At 38.1% G+C, this 23,186-nt stretch overlaps 1 protein-coding gene and 1 pseudogene across 3 annotated transcripts in view; both read left to right on the top strand.

Moving 5' to 3' along the window:
• ST6GALNAC3 (ST6 N-acetylgalactosaminide alpha-2,6-sialyltransferase 3) overlaps window positions 1-23,186 on the top strand; it is a 535,005-nt gene that overhangs the window by 444,943 nt on the left and 66,876 nt on the right. The window lies entirely within an intron of this gene.
• On the top strand, window positions 33-6,858 carry LOC128774693 (small nuclear ribonucleoprotein G-like; annotated as a pseudogene).

Here is a 23,186-nt window from a genome sequence, read left to right as displayed (position 1 = left end):
CTTAAACTTGAGATGGGTACCATGATTCTCTATGTTTTTCTCCTTTGGCATTCATTTAAGAGTTCCAGAGCTCCAGAACTACAATTAGACCAAAGAAACTGCTGCATGCCAAAGAGCAGAGAACCAGTCCAACAATGGCTGGTCCCTACCTACTAGCACCTCCCATAAGTTTTCAAAGGTCATTTGTATGGCCATTACAATATCCAGAGGTCCCAGATGAGGGATCTTTTTCAACCACAGAGCAGTAGTCCTCAAACTTTGAATTTTGGAGACCAGAAAAGAAATTCTTAATTGGAGCCCTACTAAGGTCACCTTTTTAGTTTACCAATTAAAGATGTGTAAATTTTTTTCCCTTTTCACTCATTTGTTAATTTGTGACTATCTATTGAGCACATACTATCTGCTGGTACTGTAAAAGTATGCCCTGGGAATGCAATGAAAAACAAAGCTAGATGTAATCTATACCCTCAAATACTTTATGGGCTTGGTGGGGGAGACAGTTATTGATAAATTATACTAATAGTTGTAAAATTCACATTGAGATAGGGACTGTGAAGGAAATAAATAAAATGGTTCTCTTAGAGCACGTAACACATTAACTTTATATAGACAGAAAAGGTCAGGAAACCCTTCTTCTTTAAAACGTGCTGGGAGAGGGTTGCCTGGGTGGGTCAGTCAGTTGAGCATCTGACTCTTGATTTCAGCTCAGGTCATGAGCTCATGGTTTTTTGAGTTTGAGCCCCCCCACCCCCACCCCATGTGGGGCTCTGCACTGGCAGCATGGAGCCTGCTTGGAATTTTCTCTTTTTCCCTTTCTCTCTGCCCCTCCCCCCATTCATGCTGTCTCAGTCTCTCACAAAGCAAATAAATAAACTTTAAAATTGTACTGGGAGGTTTGGAGGCATCTTTGAGCTTGCTAAGTAGACACCATGAGCAAAGTCTACCCTGTTGAGTTAAAAACATTTATGGACAAGAAATTATCATTGAAATTGAATTGTGGCAGACATTTCCAAGGAATATTGCAGGGTTTCAGTCCTTTTTTGAATCTTGTGATAGATGAATGTATGCAGATGGCAACTGTGGGCAACAGCACAATATGAGAATGGTGGTAATATGAGGGAATAGTGTCATCATGTTAGAAGCCTTGTAATGAGTGTAAACAATGAGTGTGTTCACCAGAAGAAATCAGCTGCTTCTGAATATCCCCTCTCCATAGCACCTGTTTTACTACAATATAAAAATCAGGCCATGTGCATTTTCATATTGAACTTTTTTGTTAAATAAACTTTTGTAAGAGTAAAAAAAATAAAATAAAATAAACTTGTGCTTAGCTTCAGCAGGTCTCAGACTATACAGGGCCTTGTAGCCCATGATGAGGATTTTTAATTTTATGCCAAGAGTGATGGAAAGTAATTATTAAAGAATTTTAAGAGAGTCCTCTGAATGCCACTGGACAATGGATTGGAGGGCAGGAAGAGTGGAAGGAGTGAGATCAGGTGGAACAGAATGTTGGTGCTATAGATATGATTAGTGTGACAGCCATGTGATGGTGAGTCGTTGGATTTGAGGGATATTTTGGAACTGGAACTGCTAAAACTCATTGATAGATGAGGGATGAAGGAAGGAAGAGAGAGGTATTGAGGATGACTGAATATTCCTGGCTTGAGCAACTTGCCATTTCCTATACCATTTACCGAGATAGAAGGACCAAGAGAAGAACACATAGAAGCAGAAAGGATCCCTTTTTGGGCTTGTTAAGTTTAAGGTGCCTATGAGATATCCAAAGCAGGCAGATATATGAATCAGAAGTTTGGAGACGTATTTTGCTGCTAGATACACATTTAGAAGTTGTCAGCATATCGATGGTATTAAAGTCATGGGAGTAGATAAGATTTCAGAGAAATGAACATTATGGAACTTAGAACATTCTGAGACTTGATACAGAAGGGAGAATCTTCAGAGTATCTTTCTATGAAAAGGACAGCATTTTAACACCCACAAAATAGGAAGAACATAATATCTGTTCTTTAAATTAAGGACATTTCATTGCATGAAATCCTCCCTCCATTGTCCTTACCATTCCTATTTTGCTTCAGATCAGTCAGAAGTTCGTCTTGGAGCAGTCGTTGCAAACCACTGCCTTAGAGTTTCTGCGACTGCCTTGGGTGGGAAGGACCTCATTTTGGTAGAACTTCTTATCTCCACTCCCAGTTTCACTTGACCTCTTAGACTCTTCAGGCTTAAAAACACTTCTGGGGTTCGCATGCCTGCATGGCTCAGTCGGTTAAGCATCCCAGTTTGGCTCAGGTGATGATCTCACCACGTGTGAGTTCAAGCCCCACATTGGGCCCTATACTGACAGCTCAGAGCCTGGAGCCTGCTTCGGATTCTGTGTCTCCCTCTCTCTTGGCCCCTCCCCTGTTTGCAGTCTGTCTCTCTCTCTCAAAAATAAATAAACATTAAAAAAATTTTAATAAATAAATAAATACTTCTGGGGTTTCTAAACCAAAGTCGTCCACAGAGTGACTTAAGATCCTACCATATGACATCAGTTCCCTCCTATCCTGAAATGTAAAGTCAGTTACCTCCTACACACTTTGTGGCATTCCTAAGTCAGAGGGCTACACTGTCAATTGTAGTGTAGTTATATGTGTGCATCAGGGTGAATTAACACTTACATAGCCATCTCTTCCTCCTGTCCATCATAGTATGCCACCCATCCCGGTGTTCTTTGCTAGTGGACCCAGTAAGGGTTTCTGAATTGTCTCATCACAATGTTCCAGACAGCCATGATCAATCAGATTGAATGTGGAAATTATTGTAATGATACTACTAGCAATAATAACCATGTATTATCATACTTGTAACTATTATTACTAGTAATATTCTTAACACTTTGTGTCATGCTCTGCACTAAGGGTTGTCCATTCCTCAACTTATGTAAGCCTTCACCACAACTTAGAAGGTTGGTTCCATCTTACAGATGAAGAGGCAGAGGCTGAAAGATGGACTTCCCAGGTGTACATCCCATTATTGTTTTTACATTGTATTATAATAACATGCCATTATCTGCAATGGTGGAAACTCACTGGGACTCCATACTTTTCCTCTTCAAACCCTCAGCACCTAATAGTGCTTGGCACATTTAAGGTGCTTGATAAATATTGAAGATGGTATATACTCTATAGTGACAGAACCCTTTTGAAGGGTGGTGGTTGTGTCTTTGATGATTTAGAATCTCTTGCAGCTTCTAGCATAATTCTCAATAAATATTTGGAAGGTTGAATATGTGGGTTTAAAACGGGCCGAAAAACTCCTGGAAACTAAGAAGGTTCTGACGGCGCTGCTGGTGGAGGGATTACCACCGAAGGAGGATTAAGAAGATGCATCACCTAATATGCTGTGGTGGCAACTGTGGGTCTGATTCTTACTGAAGCATTCTTATTCATGACCTGGGTGGAGAAAAGGAAGAAGCTGCTCATTTTTGGAATTCACTAATAATTTCAATTTGGAAAGTATCGTGAGCAGCTCAGGCAACAGAAATAAAAGGCAAACAACCTGGGAGACTTGAGGTATGTCGGCTGGGAATAGTAACTTTGTGAGCGTTTGAAAAAGGCAAGGCAGTGCGTTCACTTGGGGGAAGGGAATCCAAACACAGAGCTGTTCTCAGGGAAGCAGACGCCAGAGCACAGCGATGCCAAAGTAGGCCCAGGGGGCATAGTGGTCTGCAAATTAAATTCAGGCCAGCCAGGCAGTCTGGCAGAATGAAAGGGAAGGCCAGGTTGAGGCTGCCTGTGCAGAAGGGCACGGAGTAACAGTTCCTCTGTGGACACTTGGAGCTGGGCAGCACCTGGCACCACACGCTCTCTTCCCACTACCTCATTACTGGGGAAGCTCAGGCAATTTGGAAGAAGAGCAGAGAATAGCAAAAAGAGTGAATGAATTCAGGAAAGGACGTGGATGAAAGATCAAAAGAATTAGATAGCTGTAGTTTAGTTGCGGAAAGCTAAAGGGAGGAGGAGGGAAAGGCCTGGAAACTCAAATATCCAAGTCTACTCTGAAATAACCAACTGGAAACTTGCAGAATACCCATCAAATTGAGACCTTTCAGATGAAAATGGACATTTTCTTCCAAGCCATGGGCTTCTTGCCTGAACTGGCAATCTGCCTACCCAGGTGCTCAGTAAATACTGTCTTGTAAAATAACCTTCTTTTGCCAGAAGAGTATAAGATCCGGGAAACAGACCAATAGGAAGCACATTAGAAAATCAGCCAACCCTTTCCACCCTTTCCTTAGTGCCCAGTGAGGACAGGATTAAAGGAACTAGATTTCTGTTGTGTTTTTCAAGTCAGACTCTTTTCAACAATGAAGTTGCCTCTTCCCATTCAGATAAATACAGAGCAAAATAGAAACCTCTGGAGCACAGGGAATGCCTAAGACACGGTTGGCTAGCCTTTGGTTAAATCCTATCGTTGCAATTTCCTTTATGTCAAGGGGACTGGGGGGATGCTAATTTTTTCCCCTCCCAGGCGGTGGAGGAGGTGGGTAGTGAAAGTTGTACCTCTGAACTAAAGGTGGACTTGGTGGAGTTCAGTTTTAAAAATCCAAGTAGATGGATTAGGGGTTCTTTGTTTTATAGAAAGAAGTCTCTGAAAACAGCAACTACCTGGCTGCTATTGAGTCTTTGTTTTCAGGCCAACTCCACTGTTCTTAACCTGGAGCCCAAGATAGTCAAGTATTCAGATTCCCAGCCAGTTGCAAAGCAATCACACACCTGTTATTAAGCTCCAGCATCAGTGGGCTTCTTGTGCTCCTCAAACATGCCAACCCTCTGAAACCTACTGTTTCCCTCTCTGCTGGGCTTGCTTACCTACCCACTTCCTTGTCCCGTTCCTGCTTTCTGCAGGGCTGGCTCCCTCTCATTCCTCTCTTCTCAACTTAAATATCGCCTCTTTTAGAAGGTATCTTTTTGGAGTGATTTTGCCTCCAAATAAGAGGAAATCTTGTTAATAGAGGCTCCAGCCAGTAGGAGCTAAAAAGAAGTTCAGAGTAAACAGTCCGTCCAAACCATGGCTCAGCTCTGACTTCAGGGACCCAGGAGCCCATTACTGTGCTCCACCCCTCACCGCATATGGCTTCCATCTGCATCATATCAAGATGTCTGGTCCATCCCCAGCATCACATCCATGCTGCAGACAGAATAATATACTAGGAGTAAAGGAGGGTGAAAGGCTTTTTTTCTAGTGATGCTCTTTTTGTGCAGAAAGGGCCACTGGCTTCAGAGACCCCTATGTCTAATTAGTAGAACTGTGCCACGTGCAAAAGAGTCTGGGAAATCAATATTAGCTTCCCAACCTCTGTGGTAGAACAAGGCCAGGAAGAAGGGGGCACGTGGATAAATTTCAGGTAGCCAAACTTCAGTGACTGCCATGGTATTTGCCCTGGCCCTGCTTGGTTATTCTGTCTCATAATTCCCTGCTTCTCTTCATGGCATTTCTCATAGTTTGTAGATGTACATTTGTAATCCCACTGGAATGTGATACATATCCTTTCTATGCCTGGCTGTTTTACCATTCTATCACCAGAATCTAGCTTTGTGCCTGACAAATGGAAGGCACTTAATAAATACCGCTTAATTCAGAGGCTAGTTGGCTGCTAGAAGAAAAGAGAAGCTACCTCTGAAATCATCATGTAATCACAACCTCCCAGGAAACTAGGATTCTGGTTGTCAACATTTGATTTTCACACAGATCCTTTTTTATTTATTAAAAAAATATTTCAAATATAAGGAGATATGTATATGTGAAAGAAAATAATGAACATTAAAATACCTGCCATCCAGCTCTATCAAATTCACAGATTTTGCCAGAGGCCTTTGAGGTCTGTTAATATTGTTGTTGAATTTAAAAACAAAACACCACAGATGCAGTTGAAGTCCCTGTGTCTCTTTCCTGTTTCTCTGCTCCTGCTTCTGCTCCTGCCTTTCTCTGCCTGGAGGCAACCACTGCCCTGAATTTGGGTTTACCAGTCTAGTATGTGTTTTTATATTACAACTGTCTATATACATCCTTAAGCAATATAAAACTATAGCATGTTATTTTGTGTGTTCTTAAGCTGTCTATAAATACTATATTTTGTTCAAACACTATTCACGTTAATATAAGTCTAAAGTATTATTGTCCAACCTTTTTAATCTACCTTGTTATTGATGTTTAACCATATTTTTGCACATAGCTATGCAGTGTCACAATGTGAATATACCACAATTCAGTTACCCATTTTTCTCTCCATAAACGTTCGGATTTATCATTTAAAGTCTTTTCGTATTACAAATAATGATACTTACCATTAACATTCTTCAACATGTTTCCTTGCCATATGTGTGAGGATTTCTTAGTGTAAAGTATATACCTAGAAGTAAAATTACAACATAAAGGAAGTATATGTCTTCACTTTTCTTTGATTTTGCAAGAGTGTACTACAAAACATTGTGCCAATTGATATCCTCACAAGTAGTGGATGAGAGAAACTGTTTCTGTACTCAACACTTGATATCAGACTCTGATTTTTGTCAATCTATTGATATAAAGTGATATCACATTTCACAGAGATCAACACATGTGTTAAATTTATTCTTAATTATATTTTAGTTATTGTTGTGAATGAGGTACTTTTTATATTATTATTCTTGAATGACCTGTTACTGCTCTGTAAAAATCCTGCCATTGTTTTTATGTTGATCCAGTATTTAGCCACCTTGCTGAACACGTAGTAAATTCTAACAGTGTGTAGATTCTCATCGATTATTTATGTAAACAAACTGACCATTTATACAGAAATACAGCGTTGTTTCTATCTTTCTAATATGTACCTCGTTTTATTTTTCTTGTCTTATTGTGTTGACTGAGACTTTCTAACAGCATTAGAATAGTGACAGCAAGCATCCTTGTCTTATTCTAACTCTAATGGTGACATTAAGTTTCATTGTTAAGCTTGATCCTTGCTATAGATTTTTGATAAATATTAATTATCAAGTTTAGAAAGTTCCCTTTTACTTTAATTTCCTAACAGTTTAAACATAAGTAAATGTTAAATTGCATTAAATATTTTTTGACATCTGTTGAGTTCACCATGGATTGTTTATTCTTTAATTTGTTGATTACTAATATTGTATAATGCATTAATAGATTTTCTAATGTTGAAACATCTTTTCATTCCTAAGATAATGTACATTGGTTATCAAGGGTGTTTCAAAGAAACACCTGGGTCTTTTCCTAAAGGACAAGAAACCTTAACGTTTTTGAGCAATTATTATTTTGATTTGACTTCATGTAAGTTTCTCTTTAGATCTGTGTGTGTTTGGCACATCATTTCTTTATTTCTTTCATTTTTTGGATTTTCTATATTTTAAAAAATGGAACATGTGAAAGTTGTATAATAGTATCAAAATATATGCACAGGGAGGGAGGAGGAAGATGGAAGTGTTAGCTCTGCTTATTTTGGACCATGAAATGAAGGGGAAGAACTTCTGATCAGCAGAATTTCTAGGGTAACTTGATTGAGTGCCATAATTAGTTTATTTCCTGAGTAGGTGAATCATGCTGGCCATTTGTCTAGAAACCTGGTGACACTTGTATCTAGTCATTTAAGAAAGAAATCCGTAATTGCCCCAGGTAGCTGGGAATTGCTTGTGAAGTAGAAAGGCTTGTCTTCCTAAAAGCTATCCTGGGTAGCACTGAGGTAGATGGTGATGGAGAATGCATCTGCTCTTATTCTTTTAGAGCCACTTTTGGTTTTTCTCTGTTTTTATTCATCTTTGGTAATCACATCGTTTTGAAACTTACATACATGTAAAACCTTTTGTCGTTCTAATACTCAGCAAAGGAACTATGCTCTGTTCAATGATTAGCGCTTCCTTATTTTAAAAATTATTTCAATATAGTTGCTCTTGGTGGTAAAACTGCCAGGTCATTGTAGAAATAAGGTTTTGATGGTTGTTGAACAGTCCTGTTTCTGAATATCTGTTCTAATTGTATGCACATATTCATACAATTACTGTATTACCAAAAGAACTGTATACAAATAGTAGCAATAATGTGATGTCCCGGTCTGTTGGCTTTAAAAAAGATTTCAGAAATTGATTAAAACACTTAATGTTGGTTTTTAACTCAAGGACTTGTGAAGCAAATGACTCATTCCACTTGGAAACGTGTTACAGAGAGAATATTCTTTTCTCCTTCCCACTTCATCCTATAGAGCATAGGGAGAAAGATACCAAACTCCTGGGAGTTATCTCCTTGATTAACTGTGAAGTAATAAACATAGGAAGGCAGCAACAACTCAAGCAGTTGGGTACTAAATCTCCACCTTTATGGCCCGCATTTGCCAACTGTCTCCATATTTGACAGATAAAATGCATCTGTGAATTTTAAGCTTCTCAGGTTACAGTTAAGATATGTAATTAGATTTCAAGATATACATCTTACCCAAAACTTCTGCTACGGGGGGGAAAGCCAATTAAGTCAGGTTTACTCAGCTTCGAAACAAAACTTCAACTTAACAATGGATGGAAGAACCTAACTAATGAGAACACTCCACATGGCACATGTTATTGTTTGTTGGAAACACTGTGTGCTCTGGGACACAGGCTCTTACTTTTCCGAAAGCTAGAGTCAGGAGGTTTACTCGGTTAATAAAGCCAGTTCCTTAAGAGATATAGTTTGATGCATGAGCAGGTGGAAATTACTATTTTGAACATTTGCTGCATACAGTTTTCTAAGCATTTATACTCATTGGATGGAAGTTAACTATCTAAGAAACTGTATTAACTCAAACAGGCCAGTGAAAAACTGCTTCAGTGCTCTGAAGCAAAACTACATTCCAACTATGTAAAAGTCTGTGGGCTGCTAAGGACTAACTTCACGTTAGAAATTTCCAATCATCATAATGACTATGATGATTAAAGTAACTAACATTGCCTGAGCAGGCGTATTTGTAAGTTCTTCCTAGATATTAGGTAAGCATTAACTTATTTATACTCATGAAAAGCATACACAATAGGTATTCTGTCATTTTATAGTTAGAAATGGAGGTTCAGAAAAGTAGAATAATTTGCCCAAGTTTATCTAAGTGTCTCCCTCGGCAGGTTAAATTCTCTCTCCTCTGTGAAATGAAAATAGACTAGCTGATTGTTGCCTTTTGTAAAATAGCCTTAATGCCCTTAAAAGTAAAAGCTTCCTTGGATCATATAAGAAGAGATTTCATTAAGACAGTAAAATATCAGCTCATTAGAGCAAGCATATATTTTATTGTTCATAGACACAGGAAAATCATGTGGGATGAAGTTACTATATACCTTCAAGAAGATAGTAGTCTAATCAGGCAGATAAATACATGAGGAATTACTTGAAATAATTAAAAAACAAAATGTCAAGAGATGCAAGTAGGCCGATACTTAGAAGTGAATTGTAATTCCTCTGGACTTCATTTGTATCAGCAGTGAAATGATGGGGCGGGGTGGACAACTACTTCCCTTAAAAGTTTCTTCCTGCTCCCTGACAGAGGTTGGGGAGCCTGAGTGCATATGCACAGATCAATTTGGAGAACACAGCCAGTGCTGACTATCAAAGCAAAGTGGGGCGGGTCATTCAAGATCTCCTGGAGATGAGATTGGAACAGGATCCAAAGAAGGTGAGACATATTGATTAGTTCAGAGGGGATATTTAGATATGAGGGTAAAGGTAGAGTGAGGATATTGATCAAAGTGGAGATAGAGTGAGAAAATAGCAGGTATAAAGAAAGGTGCAGAGTGACAGATTGAATAAATTTTTCTAAAGTAGACAGGTCAGGAAAATTGAAGGAAGAAGTTGATAAAGCACTTTAGGATTACCAGTGATCAACTTGTTTTAAGCCCCTGTGTGTCAGAACAACCAAATCAGAAACTCTGGGAAGTAGGATGGTGTGTGTTTTTTTAAGGTTTATTGAGATATATAATTCACATATCACATGATTTCACCCGTTTAAAGTTTATAATTCAGGGTTTTTTAGTACTGCGCTGTGTGTCCATCAGCACAATCAATTTTAAAACAATTTTTATCACCCCCCTCAAAACTGTACCCGTTAGTAGTCACTCCCCAATATCCCTAATTCACCTCCCAGATCTAGGCAGCCACTAATGTATTTTCTGTCTGTACAGATTTGCCTGTTCTGAATATTTCATATAAGTGGAATCATATAATAGATAGCCTTTTGTGACTGGCTTCTTTCATCTAGCATGATATTTTTAAGGTTCATCAATGCTGTATGTAGAATGTATCATCACTTCACTATTTTTTATAATGGAAAAATACTCCATTATGTGGATATATACCTATACATTTTATTTATTCATTTATCAGCTAATGAACATTTGTATTGTTTCCACTTTTTGACTGATATGAATAATTATGCTATGAACATTCATGAACAAATTTTGTTTGAACACATGGTTTCATTTCTCTTGGATATATACCTAGAAGTGGAATTACTGGATCACGTGCTAACATTTTGAGGAACCGACAAGATTGTCTTTCAGAGCAGCTACACCATTTTATATCCACAGCAGCAATGTATGAGAATTTTAGTTTCTTCATCTTTGGCAACACTTGTTATTATCTTATCTTTTTGGTATTATTCATCCTAGTGGATGTAGAGTGGTATCTTATTTGGGTTTGATTTGCATTTCTGATACCTAATGATGTTGAACATCTTTTCATGTGCTTATTTTCCATTTGTCAATCTTCTTTGGAAAAAAGTCTATGCAAATCCTTTGCCATGTTTTAAGTGAGCATCCTTTTGTTTTGTTATTGAGTTATCATAATTTGTTATGTGTTCTAGACACAAATCCCTTATCAGATGGATAATTTGCAAATATTTTCTCTCATTTGCTATTGCTGTCTTTTCACTTTGCTGACAGTTTCCTTTCAAGAACAAAAGTTTTTCATTTTGATGAAGTCCAATTTACACATTTATTTTGTCCTTTGTGTTTTTGATGTCATGTCTAAGAAGAAATTGCCTAAGCCAAAGTCAGGAATATTTACTCCTGTATTTTCTTTTAAGAGTTTTATCGCTTTAATTTATACTTAGATCTGTAATCCATTTTAGTTAATCTTTGTGTAGGGTGTGAGGAAGGGGTACAGCTTCATTCTTTTTCACGTAGATATGCAGTGATCCCAGGACTATTTGTGGCAAAAACTATTTCCCCCCACAATGAATTGGCTTGGCCCTGTTGTCAAAAATCAATTGATCGTAGATGCATGGAGTAAATTTTGAAATCAAAAAGTGTGAGTCCTCCAACTTTTTCTTCTTCTTTTTCAAGATTGTTTTGGCTACTCCATATTCCTTAAGTTGCCATATAAATTTTATGATTAGGTTATAAATGAGATGTGGGCTTTTTCAAACTACACAGGTGATTCTAATGTGTAGTCAGGGTTGCAAATCACTGATATAGGTCTGAGAAACACAAATGATGTTTATTGATCTACTAATATGCATCTAGCTTCTGCACTGGGTAACTTACATTTTTTTCTTAAATCATTTGATCTCCCATAATAACATTATGCAACAGTCACTATGATCTCTAATTATAGGTGATAAATCGGAGTCAAAATCTTGTCCATAGTTACTTGGTAGTGATGTTGAGATTTAACTCATGTTGACTATTCCAATTCCTTACCCAAGAAATGTAGATCAGATCATCTGGAGACTAACTCTTACACACCTATGGCCTTTGTATTACTATTATAACATTCTTATTAGAAAGAAAATAAATCAGGTTTGTGTGGTATGGCTGAATCATAAAGGCATATAGGGAGAACATGACAAAAGATAAAGCTTCTTAGATAGGAGGAGCCATGGTGTTTCTCAAATGACAGACTGTGATAAATATTTCATATTCCACAAAAGCATTTTAGGGGGGTAGTCTGCTCAGTTTTTAATAAAGTTAAATTTACTTACAATCCTTGGCCTCTGAGATTATTTTCTTTACTGGAAGGTGCATCTATGTAAAACATTCTTGTTAAATTATGTAGAGAACGTATAAACATTATTTGTTTTACCTTTTTCTCTTCTGAATAATAATGGAAAGTCTAAAACCCTATGTAAGTCTCCCAAAATTGTTTATTTTACTTTGCTACTTCAGGAAGCCCAAGTCTAGAAACCAGTACCATACAAAATAGTGAGCTCCTGAAGAATTTTGAGTGTGAAGTGAAATGAAACCCTTAGGTTTACATGTAAGAAAGATCACTTTTTCAACAAATGGTGTTAGGACAACAGCATATCCACATACCAAAAAATGAAATTAGAATCCTACTTCACACAATATACAAAAATTAACAAAATGAATAACAGACTTAAACGTAGGAAATAAAACTGTAAAAATCCTGAAAGAGGGGTGCCTGCGTGGCTCAGTCAGTTAAGCATTCAACTTTAGCTCAGGTCATGATCTGGCAGTTTGTGAGTTTGAGCCCCATATTGGGCTCCCTGTTGTCAGAACAGAGCCCATTTCAGATCCTCTGTCTTCCTCTCTCTCTGTCCCTCTCCCACTTGTTCTCTCTCTCTCTCTACCGCAAAATAAATAAATAAAATTTATAAATAAATAAACAAATAAATAAATAAAACTCCTGAAAGAAAAATAAGAGTAAATATTCATGATTTTGGATTAGACAATGGTTTCTTACACTCAACACCAGAAGCATAAGCAACAACAACAAAGTAGATACGCTGGACTTCACTAAAATTTAAAACTTTTGTGCTTGAAAAGATATTGTCAAGAAAGTGAAAAAACCAACCCACAGAAAATGAAAGAAGATATTTGCAAATTGTATTCTTGATAAGGGATTTTTATCTAGAACATATAAAGAGTTACTACAACTCAATAACAAAAAGATAAATAACCTAATTAAACAATGATTTGAATAGAGAAAGGATTTGAATAGATACTTCTCCAAAAAAGATACACAAATAGTCAATAAGCACAGGAAAAGATGTTCAACATCAGTAGGTATTAGACAAATGCAAATCAAAACTACAATGAGATTCCACTTTGTAACCACTAGAATGGCTATTACCAAAAAGATAGACAATAACAAGTGTTGACAAAGATGGAGAAACTGAAACTCTGACATATGGCTAGTAGGGATGTAAAATGGTGCAGCTACTCTGAAAAAACACTCATATTTCCTCAAAATGTTAAACATCCAGTTGCATATAGAGTAATTTTACCCTAAGAGAAGTGAAAACACATGTTTTCACAAAACTTGGCCATGAATGTTCATAGCAACATTATTCATATCAGCCAAAAAGTGGAAACCCAAATATTCATCAAGTGATAAATATCTTTTAAAAATATGGTATATACATAAAATAGAATGTTACTCAGCAATAAATAGTATGGATAAGTACTACAAAATGGATGAACATTGTAAAACATTATATTAAGAGAAAGAAGCTAGTCACAAAAATCCACTTCTATCAAATGTCCAGAATAGGTAAATCTATAGAGAATGAAAGTAGATTGGGACAGGGGCATAGAACTGGGACAGGAATGAGGTGAACTGCTACTGGGTGCAAGGTTTCTTTGGGGCTGATAAAAATGGTCCAAAAAGTAGATTGTGACAATGATACACAATTCCGTGAATATACTAAAGACCACTGAACTGTATACTTTAAAGGAACTAATAATATGGTATGTGAATTACTACAAAGCTATTAAAAAAAAAGATTGTTAAGTGTCAATATGGAAAACAGGATGTTAGAGACTGACACTGTAGATAAGGAAATAAACAAAACAGGTGTTGATATAATCCAAGGAAGTGATAAGCTGGGCCCGAACTAACAGTGGTACTTTGGGGACAGGTCCAGGATCGGAAGGTAACCAGGCAAACTAACTCAACATCATCCTTGATGGCTGGTAACCGTCAGTTTATTTAGAAACACCCAGAGCTGAGGCCTCTGTCATTGTTCCTATCCTCCAGCTGGCCTAACTGGAGAATCATTTTTAAATAATTTTATTGTTTAGGATCAAATTTTTCTTGTCTGCAACATTTACCCATTGTTTTAAGTCTGCCTCATAAAAATAAACACGTTGCTTTAAGTTTTGAAAATTTTGTTTGTTTAGTAAATGATCAGGATCTGTTGTGGTTTTTAGGTTATATAAATGTCGGTACAATGAAAGTCAGAGAGGCTAATTCTCAAATTAGAAATCTATAGTTGGAACACTGAAAACTTAACCAGATGTGCAGATGAAGGGATCGAACCCTTTGTAGTGTTGGACCAGCTCTCTCACCATAATTACATCTAGGCTGTACAGAAAAGGCATAGTAGTCCCAGCACCATGTGGGGTTTTCACTGGTGGCGTCTCTTTGGAATCCTGAGAAGGAACTATTGATACTCCTGACATCCAGGTTAATCAAGATGAGATCCTTTTAGGCAACCTAACAATATGTTTACATTACACACACAGAATTTTTCTGTTAAGATTCCATTAAATATTTAACACCACTAAAGAAAAATATGTCCAGCAATGTAGCTGTATCAAAATGGGAAATCAATTAGTTTTCAATCTTGTTTGGCAACCCTCTCACTAAACCAGGCGGGCAAAAAACCTGTAGAATGAGAGGAAGGGATGTTAGGCCATAAGCCAGAGATGAAATGAAATCTCTGTTGGTCCATCTACTTTAAAACCTGCATCCCTTTCTGTGTGCCATCAAAAGGACAAACTTGGAGAGGCAGATGCCTGACATCGCTTTTGTCTGGAGAATCAGAAGTGTTACAGAAGTCATGCTGATTGTTTCCAGCACTTTCTTTAAAATGTTCTTTTCACCCATACAGTTTTCTCTGGTATTCCCCAAAGGAAGATAGTAGTTGGGATTTCAGAGTCTCAGCAACACCCTGATGACAAAGTTAGGCATATTTAGTGACCAATTTAACTTTCATACTCCAAAGCAGTAGAAATAATAGCAATAATAACAATAATAAAAATATTTTACATTTATTTAGCATGGTACGCTTACAAAGCACTTCACATACATTGTCTCATTTAATTTACCCAGTGGAGAAAACTGTGCTATTTAACTGTTCAATATATGTTTAATTTGATTTTATTATGAAAAAATATGAAGCAAAAAGTTTTCCTCCATAGGAAAATAAAGGCCATAGAAGAATTTTTAGCATAGCTTCCATGGCAATGCTGAGCAATGTTCTTTCTCCCTTCTGCCCCCTAAACATATTCTGGCTAATAGTAAATGTTCCTAATACCTTCACCAGGAGTAAAGAGTAACAATAATTTCTCCCATTTTGTCGAGGAGGATCCATTGAGCATCCCGGGTCCCCAGAAGAATAGACAAGAGGTATGGGGGTGAGCATATAATGAACTTGATCACATTTCTCTAACACAGTCGTAGAAAAGAAGTAGGCTATCCACTTCTCATCTGATAGTTTGCCTCTCGTTAGACCATAGACTTAATCTTGCAACGTAGGTTCTTATAGAAAACTGGATAACCTATTGGGATGAACCGAGCACAAGAGATTTAACATGAAGCTAATAACGTTTGAGCCCCAGGTCCCTTAACTTGCGTGGGTCCCTTTTGGAGGTAAAGGCATCACAGAAGAAGGAACTGAATCTTCAGGTATCCAGTAACTTGTGATTTATTTTTTTCTTTCTAAATATTTACTTTTGTACCTAATTTGTATTTGTAATTTTATTTTTTTAAAAGACCTTCCTTCCTCCTAATCATACAGGTTTTAGGCCTCATGCCACCCAGACCCACTCCTGCAAAGCACTTGATTCAGATACCACAGAAAAGGCTTCAATACTCATAGCAAGGCCAGATTTGGTGGTAGATCCACTGGTGATACAAAACTGGTGAGATCAAAAGATAACACGCCAAATTCATATATGCAAACTAAATCCCATGTCTTTATTTTTCTGAAACTGATCTAGTCTTCAGGCTCATCTTCCTCCTGGGTAGTAGAGAAACTTCAGCTTGGTAGTTCTGTTTGTTGTTGTTTTTTCTTGTTCTTTCCATTTAAAATACTCCTTTCCAGGAAAATGCTTGAAGTTTTAGAATTATCCACCTCCCTCTTTCTGTTTGTTTAGTAAACAATCAAAATCTGTTGTGGTTTCCAGGTTATATAAATCCCTATACCATAAAAGTCAGGCTAATTCTCAAATTAGAAATCTATGATTGGAAAACTTGAAGTGTTAACCAGATGTGCAAAGTTGGTGCCTGGCTATAGGGAGTGGGGCTGGGGGTGTCCCTTGGTCTTTGTATCCAAGGGCAGAGGGCCCCTCTGGTCTCACTGATTATGCCTATTTTTTTTTCTGGGCTCTCATTGGGTAAACTTTTTTTGTTTTTATTTTTTAAATGTTTATTTTTGAGAGAGACAGAGACAGCGCGAGAGGGGGAGGGGCACACAGAGAGGAAGATAGAATCCGAAGTGGGCTCCAGGCCCCGAGCCACCAGCACAGAGCCCAACATGGGGCTCGAACTCACAGACCTTGAGATCATGACCTGAGCCAAAGTCAGATGTTTAATTGACTGAGCCACCCAGGCACCCCTCATTGGGTAAACTTTATGGAGGCTTGCCAAGTTGGGAACAAAATTACTCCAGTTGAGGGCATACCCTCTTTAAAGCTTAACACACATGCCATCATCCTCCTGCTGTCTTCCAGAATACAGGAGGAAACTTGAGTTGAGGAAGTTTCTGGATAGCTAAACACAGGCCAGTTCACTATGTGGGGCCACCACTGAAGTCTCCTCCCAAGCACAACCACAACTCCCCCTCCATACCAGGAGACATCAGGACACATGTCTTCTCACTGGCTTCCCCTACCTCTCCCTGTTTTCTTCCCACAGAAGAATTCCTCACTGACAGACAAACACCCCTCCTACTGCCCAATCCCCATTTCTATTCCTTTCTTGAATGGGCTTCCTCTAAATCCTATCCTTCTCGCTAGGACAATAAACCTCAGCTGAAGTAATAGAATGTCTGCTGTGTTATGGAAAAAGCATAAATAAGCCTGATTTGTGCTCCAGGCCTGGTTCTTGATGTGTTAATTAAAGCTAAAAGATTTTAGAAAATCCCTTTCATTTTCAACAGAAACAGTTGTTAAAAACTATTGTCTTACTGCCTCTACCAAAGATCTGGATATCCAAAGTTCTTTATCAACTCTCCTTTTACCTTTGCAATCCTGCCCTAATAATCCTAATCTTCTCTGGGCCATATGGATGCCTCTGGAACAATGTGAGGATGTGCACAAAAAACTGCAGAAAGAAAAGGCACATTAACATAATTTAAAATTATTTTCTCTACCACAAGACTATTAAGAGGTCTTTTTTTCGGATTTTCTTTTGAAAGTATTTCTATTTTAAGCAGTGTATGTTTTTATTTTATTTCAGTTATCATTCTAAGTGACAGTTTGGTACTCTGATATACTTAGAAACTAGTGAGATAAGTACATATTTATGTTTAGTTAACAAATATGACTTCTGTGGATAGTAGATGTTAGGTAATAGTGAATGGCAGGTACCATTTGCATCCTTGGAGGTTGAATTCCAACCATCAAGGCTTTCCCAGATTCTATTCCAGAAGTGACATGCTATATATATATATATATATATATATATATATATATACTTGTTCTCTTGTTAGTACCTTACTAACAAGACAAGATAGGTTGAAGACAATTCTTCAACCTATCTAGGGTGGGTGTATAAATTTGTAACCAAAAGTAAATAACTTGTAGAACAAGTTATTTACTTATGACATGACTTATGGCTGTAAATCTGTATATCTCTCAGACATGACATGATATATAAGTACCTTTCAAAGGGGCCTGGCTTAACAACTTGAAGGTAAAGAGCAATTCATATTTAAGACATCCCAACAATAGAGGGACTATGACAATAACTTCCTAACTGGTCTTCCTGCATCTACCCTCTCTCCCTACAGTTTATTTTCTACACAGAAACCAGAACTTATCTTGTAAACCTAAATAACCCTCCAGTGGCTTCTCATTATTGAGAACTCAAGCTCAAGTTCTTTACAGTGTCCCAGCAGGTCCCCCATATCCTACCTCCTGCTTCCTGTGACTCCATTCCAGCCATACTGGCTTCCTTGCTGTTCCTCCAGCCCTTCTGCACATCCCTGCTTTAGGGCCTTTCCAATTACTGGAGTACTCTTCCCTGGGAGACTCTGCGACTCATGCCCTCATTTCCTTCACACCTGCTGAAATATCACCTAATCAGAGAGATGTTGTTGGACCACGCTGAATGAAGTCCTCTCCTTGCCTTACGCCGCACTATTTGCCTCTTACTCTGTTTTATTCTTCCTAGCACTTCCTCACATTGTCAGAATTCATTTTCTCTCTTGCTCCATTGGCAAGTGTACTCCGTGAGATGGAATGTGCTTTATTTATTGCTGAAATCCCAGCTCCTAGAGGAGTACCAGGCACAAAGTAGACCATCAGTAACTGACCAACTCATCCCAGGTTGCTTTAACATTTCTAAGTTTTAACAAAAAATTTCACATCCTTGGAATCCACTTTGCCCCAGGAAATCCCAGACTATTGGCCACCCTAGTCTCAGTAAGTAGTTGTCAAATTGAAAGAAAGGGAAAAAAAAGAATAAAGACAGGGAGGGTGGGGGGGAGCTAAGAAGGAAAGGCAGGAGGGAGAGGGAAAAAGAGGGAAAGGATATTAATATTTCCCTATTATATATGTGGAAAGCCAGAAAAATATTTTTGTAATATTTTCAGGAGATGCCTGGATCAAATTAAATATGTTTTTTAAAGCAGTGAGACCCTCTTGTTCTTGGTTTTGATGTTTCACAGTACCATAACACATCTGATTGGAATTTCAATTTCAGGTTTAATATACTATGCAAGCTGGTGTAGGCTCTATAATTATGCATATTCATGGGAGCAATCATGCCCTTACTTTTGATATGACTGGCAAAGTAAGGTACTAACAAGAGAACAATAATCAAAGAAACAGGGGGAGTACCAATTGTTATTTACTTATGACATTTTACAGGAAAAACTGAAGCAAAAGAAAGACTATTTCCAATGATGTACTGAAACTAACAAAACAATGTTATAAAATGCCACTTTTTCCCCCTTTACACAATAAAACATTTTAATACTGCACCACTAGGCAGCCACTCCACCAGATGTAATAATATTCAAATGTGAAGGTACTTAATAATATTGCAGTTTTAATTTTTAATTCCTTCGATATTTCAAAGATGTTCTGTAAACAGCCCAAATCAAATCAAACTGGTACTGTCTCTTGTGGGTCCTTATACTGTGGTCCCAAGAACCTACTGGTGCCTCTTCTGGGTGCATTTAAGTTATTTACCTTGACAATTCTTCAACCTATCTAGGGTGGTGTATAAATTTGTAACCAGTTGTGGGATGTAATAAAGGAAGATCTGTCTTCCTGTGCTTGGAATTGTCAATTGTGTATCAGGACCACAGACTCTGTGTTGAGTGTCTGTTTCATGTGATCTAAGCAAATAACTACGTACCTCTGTGCGTCAGCGGTTGCATCTGTATGATAGAAATAAGATTATTGCCACCTTAACGGGAGAAGAGAGGCTTTAGAAATAAAAGCAAGGAAGAAAACACTAAACTCAAGACAGGAGTCACATCTTATTATTTTGTATCACCAGTGCCTGGCAGAACACCCAACTGACTTGCTGTGGGCATTAGGAGGTCGCTTATCTATTATGTCATTCCCTCCTGCAAGCCACCCTGTAAAGCAGGTGTTATCACACCCTGCTTGTAAAGCTCAGAGAAGTCCACTGGCTTGCTAGGATCAGACAAGTACATGGTAGAGGCATGATTCAAACCTTGCCCTTGCAGCTCCAGTCTGGTCCTCGTTCCAGAACAGCTGTGTGTTTTCTCTAGCCATTGAGTTGTTTCATATGTTTACCATTTCACATTGTTTTAACACACCAAAGCCTATCTACAGAAACATATGGAAGGTTTGTGGCTGAGCCTGCTTCTGTACTGTGTGTGTACTTTCTTCCTGACGCTCTCTTTGCAGACCATCTCTATCCCAGCATGAGAGTGGTCTATAAACCCTGTGCAATCACATTGTAATTTGGAATCTCTACAGGAGCTGACTATATTGAACCAGTGCATGGATTAACACCTAGTTCAACACACACAAAACCATTCCCCACTCATACCAGCAGTTTTCACCCAACCAAACAATAGCAGACTGAGGTTCTACGCTATGTATGGATAGATAGCGATGGAAGGGCATAGTGGAAAAACTGACACACCATACATTACTTAGTGTGCAGGTGCATTAATGAGCCCTTGCCTCAAATCCCAGGTTTGCCGAGAGTATCACAGCAAAGCCATCTCGGGTGTGAGTGGAAATTCTAGTAGTGTTCATGCCTGTGCTAAGCATTTCCTGGAACCTATCACAAAAGATTCGTTTCCCAAATGCATTTTGTTAATTTAATTGATTTTGTTCTTTTTGTAGCTAGAAACCTAGAGAGAAATAGAGAAGAATAAATGGGTGAAACTGCTCCAGGGGATGGCTTGTCTGTGGAAGCATCCTGGGCATTCTGAAGGGACCTGGATGAGTCCCATTTGTCAAAGGATCTGCTACGCATTTTGCAGAAAAAAATAACCCCTTTCAGCTGTTGATATACCATTCTCTAGGGAAATGAATGAAGAGCCATATACTACTGTCTCTGCTGCCTAAATATATACTTGTTTGAAGAGAAGGCAACCAAAGCAATACAACAAAAAATAATAATTTCAAAAATATTACATTTTCCTTCCAAGACATATTTTGTTCTTTTGATAGCAAAACAAGTTCAGTATATGCAAGGAGGAGGAAGTATTCCAGACTGAAAATGGATTTCAGCTTGACAAAAATGAATTAATAGAGACACGGTAAGTCACTTATTTAACCCAGTACCTGGGCTGCCAGATTAACCTTGTGTGAGCTGAGACAACTAAAGAAAATTCTGTGTTTGTTCTGCTGCAAAATTAGCCCAAGCAAATCAAAACAAGACTCCTAGGCAAATCAAAATGACATGTTCAAAATAAAATCATGTTAATATGGGTTGCAAATGCAACTTTATTAGCAAGTCAACTTTAAGAGAAGTGCAGTCTGAATGTGAAAACCTGATTGCTTGAAAAAAAAAAAAACACTCCCAAATAATTACTCTCTTAATAGGACCACAGTTAAAATCAGGACAGCATTTAAAGAGCTTCTTCCTACTTCTCACCCTGTGTATTATTTATGGCTGCAGGTTAGGCTATACCCCCCCAAATATCATATTTCTCACCAGAAGCAGCACTAAGTAATTGGGTGCTGCAGGGCTTAATGTTCAATACTGAGTCATTCTGATTAGACCCATATTTTATCACTAGTGCTGTTTGCATCAGTGATTTTTTTTAAGCCACGAAACTTCTGTGTTCTTGGATTTGATGTTCATAAAATTAAGGAAATCAGTTTCTTACGTCTACTTTTCTCAAGAGTCAAGTGACTTAGTGTCTCATCCAGGTCTAGGTGGTTTGAAACAAAAGCCATTTCCTGTGTGACTCTAGATGCGAACTCAATCTGCTTTCTGTAATGAAGCAACAAAGTTAAAGAAGGGCTGGGCCATACTCTGAGCTGCGGAAGTAATGGATCTAATTTAGACAGGTAATTCAGTCATTTCTAAGTAGCATGCACTTGTGTTGGTTGAGCTGATAATGTCTATCTGAAGTCAATATGAAATTTAAACTTTTTGGAATATCTTTTTTTTTGATGAATATAATTTACTGTCAATTTGGCTTACATACAACACCCAGTGCTCATCCCAACAAGTGCCCTCCTCAATGCCCATAACCCTTTTTCCCCTCTCCCCCACCCCCCCATCCACTCTTAGTTTGTTCTTTTTATTTAACAGTCTCTTATGGTTTGCCTCTCTCCCTCTCTGTTTGTATCTTTTTTTTTTCTCTTTCCCTTCTCCAATGGTCTTCTGTTCAGTTTCTCAAGATCCACATATGAGTGAAAACATATGATATCTGTCCTTCTCTGACTGACTTATTTCACTCATCATAATACCTCCCAGTTCCATCCACGTTGCTGCAAATGGCGAGATTTCATTCTTTCTCATCGCCAAGTAGTATTCCATTGTATAAATAAACAACACCTTCTTTATCCATTCAACAGTTGACAGACATTTAGGCTCTTTCCATAATCTGGCTATTGTTGAAAGTGCTGCTGTAAACATTGGGGTACAAGTGCCCCTATGCATCAGCACTCCTATATCCCTTGGGTAAATTCCTAGCACTGCTATTGCTGGGTCATAGGGTAGCTCTATTTTTAATTTTTTGAGGAACCTCCACACTGTTTTCCAGAGCGGCTGTACCAGTTTGCATTCCCACCAACAGTGCAAGAGGGTTCCCGTTTCTCCACATCCTTGCCAGCATCTTTAGTTTCCTGATTTGTTCATTTTGGCCCCTCTGACCGGTGTGAGGTAGTATCTTAGTGTGGCTTTGATTTGTATTTCCTGGATGAGGAGTGACGTGGAGCATCTTTTCATGTGCCTGTTGGCCATCTGGATGTAGTCTTTGGAAAAGTGTCTATTCATGTCTTCTGCCCTGGAATATCTTAATAAAAATATCTTTATAAAATATATAAACCTTTATGAAATATCACTAAAAATGTATGTATAGTAATGGGTAGTTCTTCACCTATGTTTTAGATCCTCTGCCCTCAGTCTGAGGGTCCTAATTTTGCCTTCCTCCCTACCTTGCTCCTTCTTTCCCTCCCTCCCCTGTCCTTCCTTCCTTCCTTCCTTCCTTCCTTCCTTCCTTCCTTCCTTCCATACAGTTATTTCTCTGTACTGTTGATTTTCTCCATGCAACCTATGAGGATGCTTAATTCCATTTTTCTTACTTTTCATTTTTTTTTCAGTCTCATACTCTCCTCTCTCTACTATGATAAACTCTTCTATACTTCATGTAAGCTACTTCGACGTGGTGTATATTCTCAATGTCTTTCTCCCTAAATTTTCATCGACTTCGCTAACTCATGCAGCTGATTTTTCACAATACCATACCAATAAACTTGCCAATGTCATCCTAGGTTGTGAAAGTGCATGGACATTTTCTTCATTTTTATTTCTTTTTC

The sequence above is a fragment of the Panthera pardus genome, unplaced genomic scaffold (assembly GCF_024362965.1).
Source record: "Panthera pardus isolate Hobbes unplaced genomic scaffold, ASM2436296v1 HiC_scaffold_11, whole genome shotgun sequence".
NCBI classification, from domain to species: domain Eukaryota; kingdom Metazoa; phylum Chordata; class Mammalia; order Carnivora; family Felidae; genus Panthera; species Panthera pardus.
The sequence above is the reverse complement of the archived record's forward strand: the minus strand, read 5'-3'. Positions and strand labels throughout refer to the sequence as shown.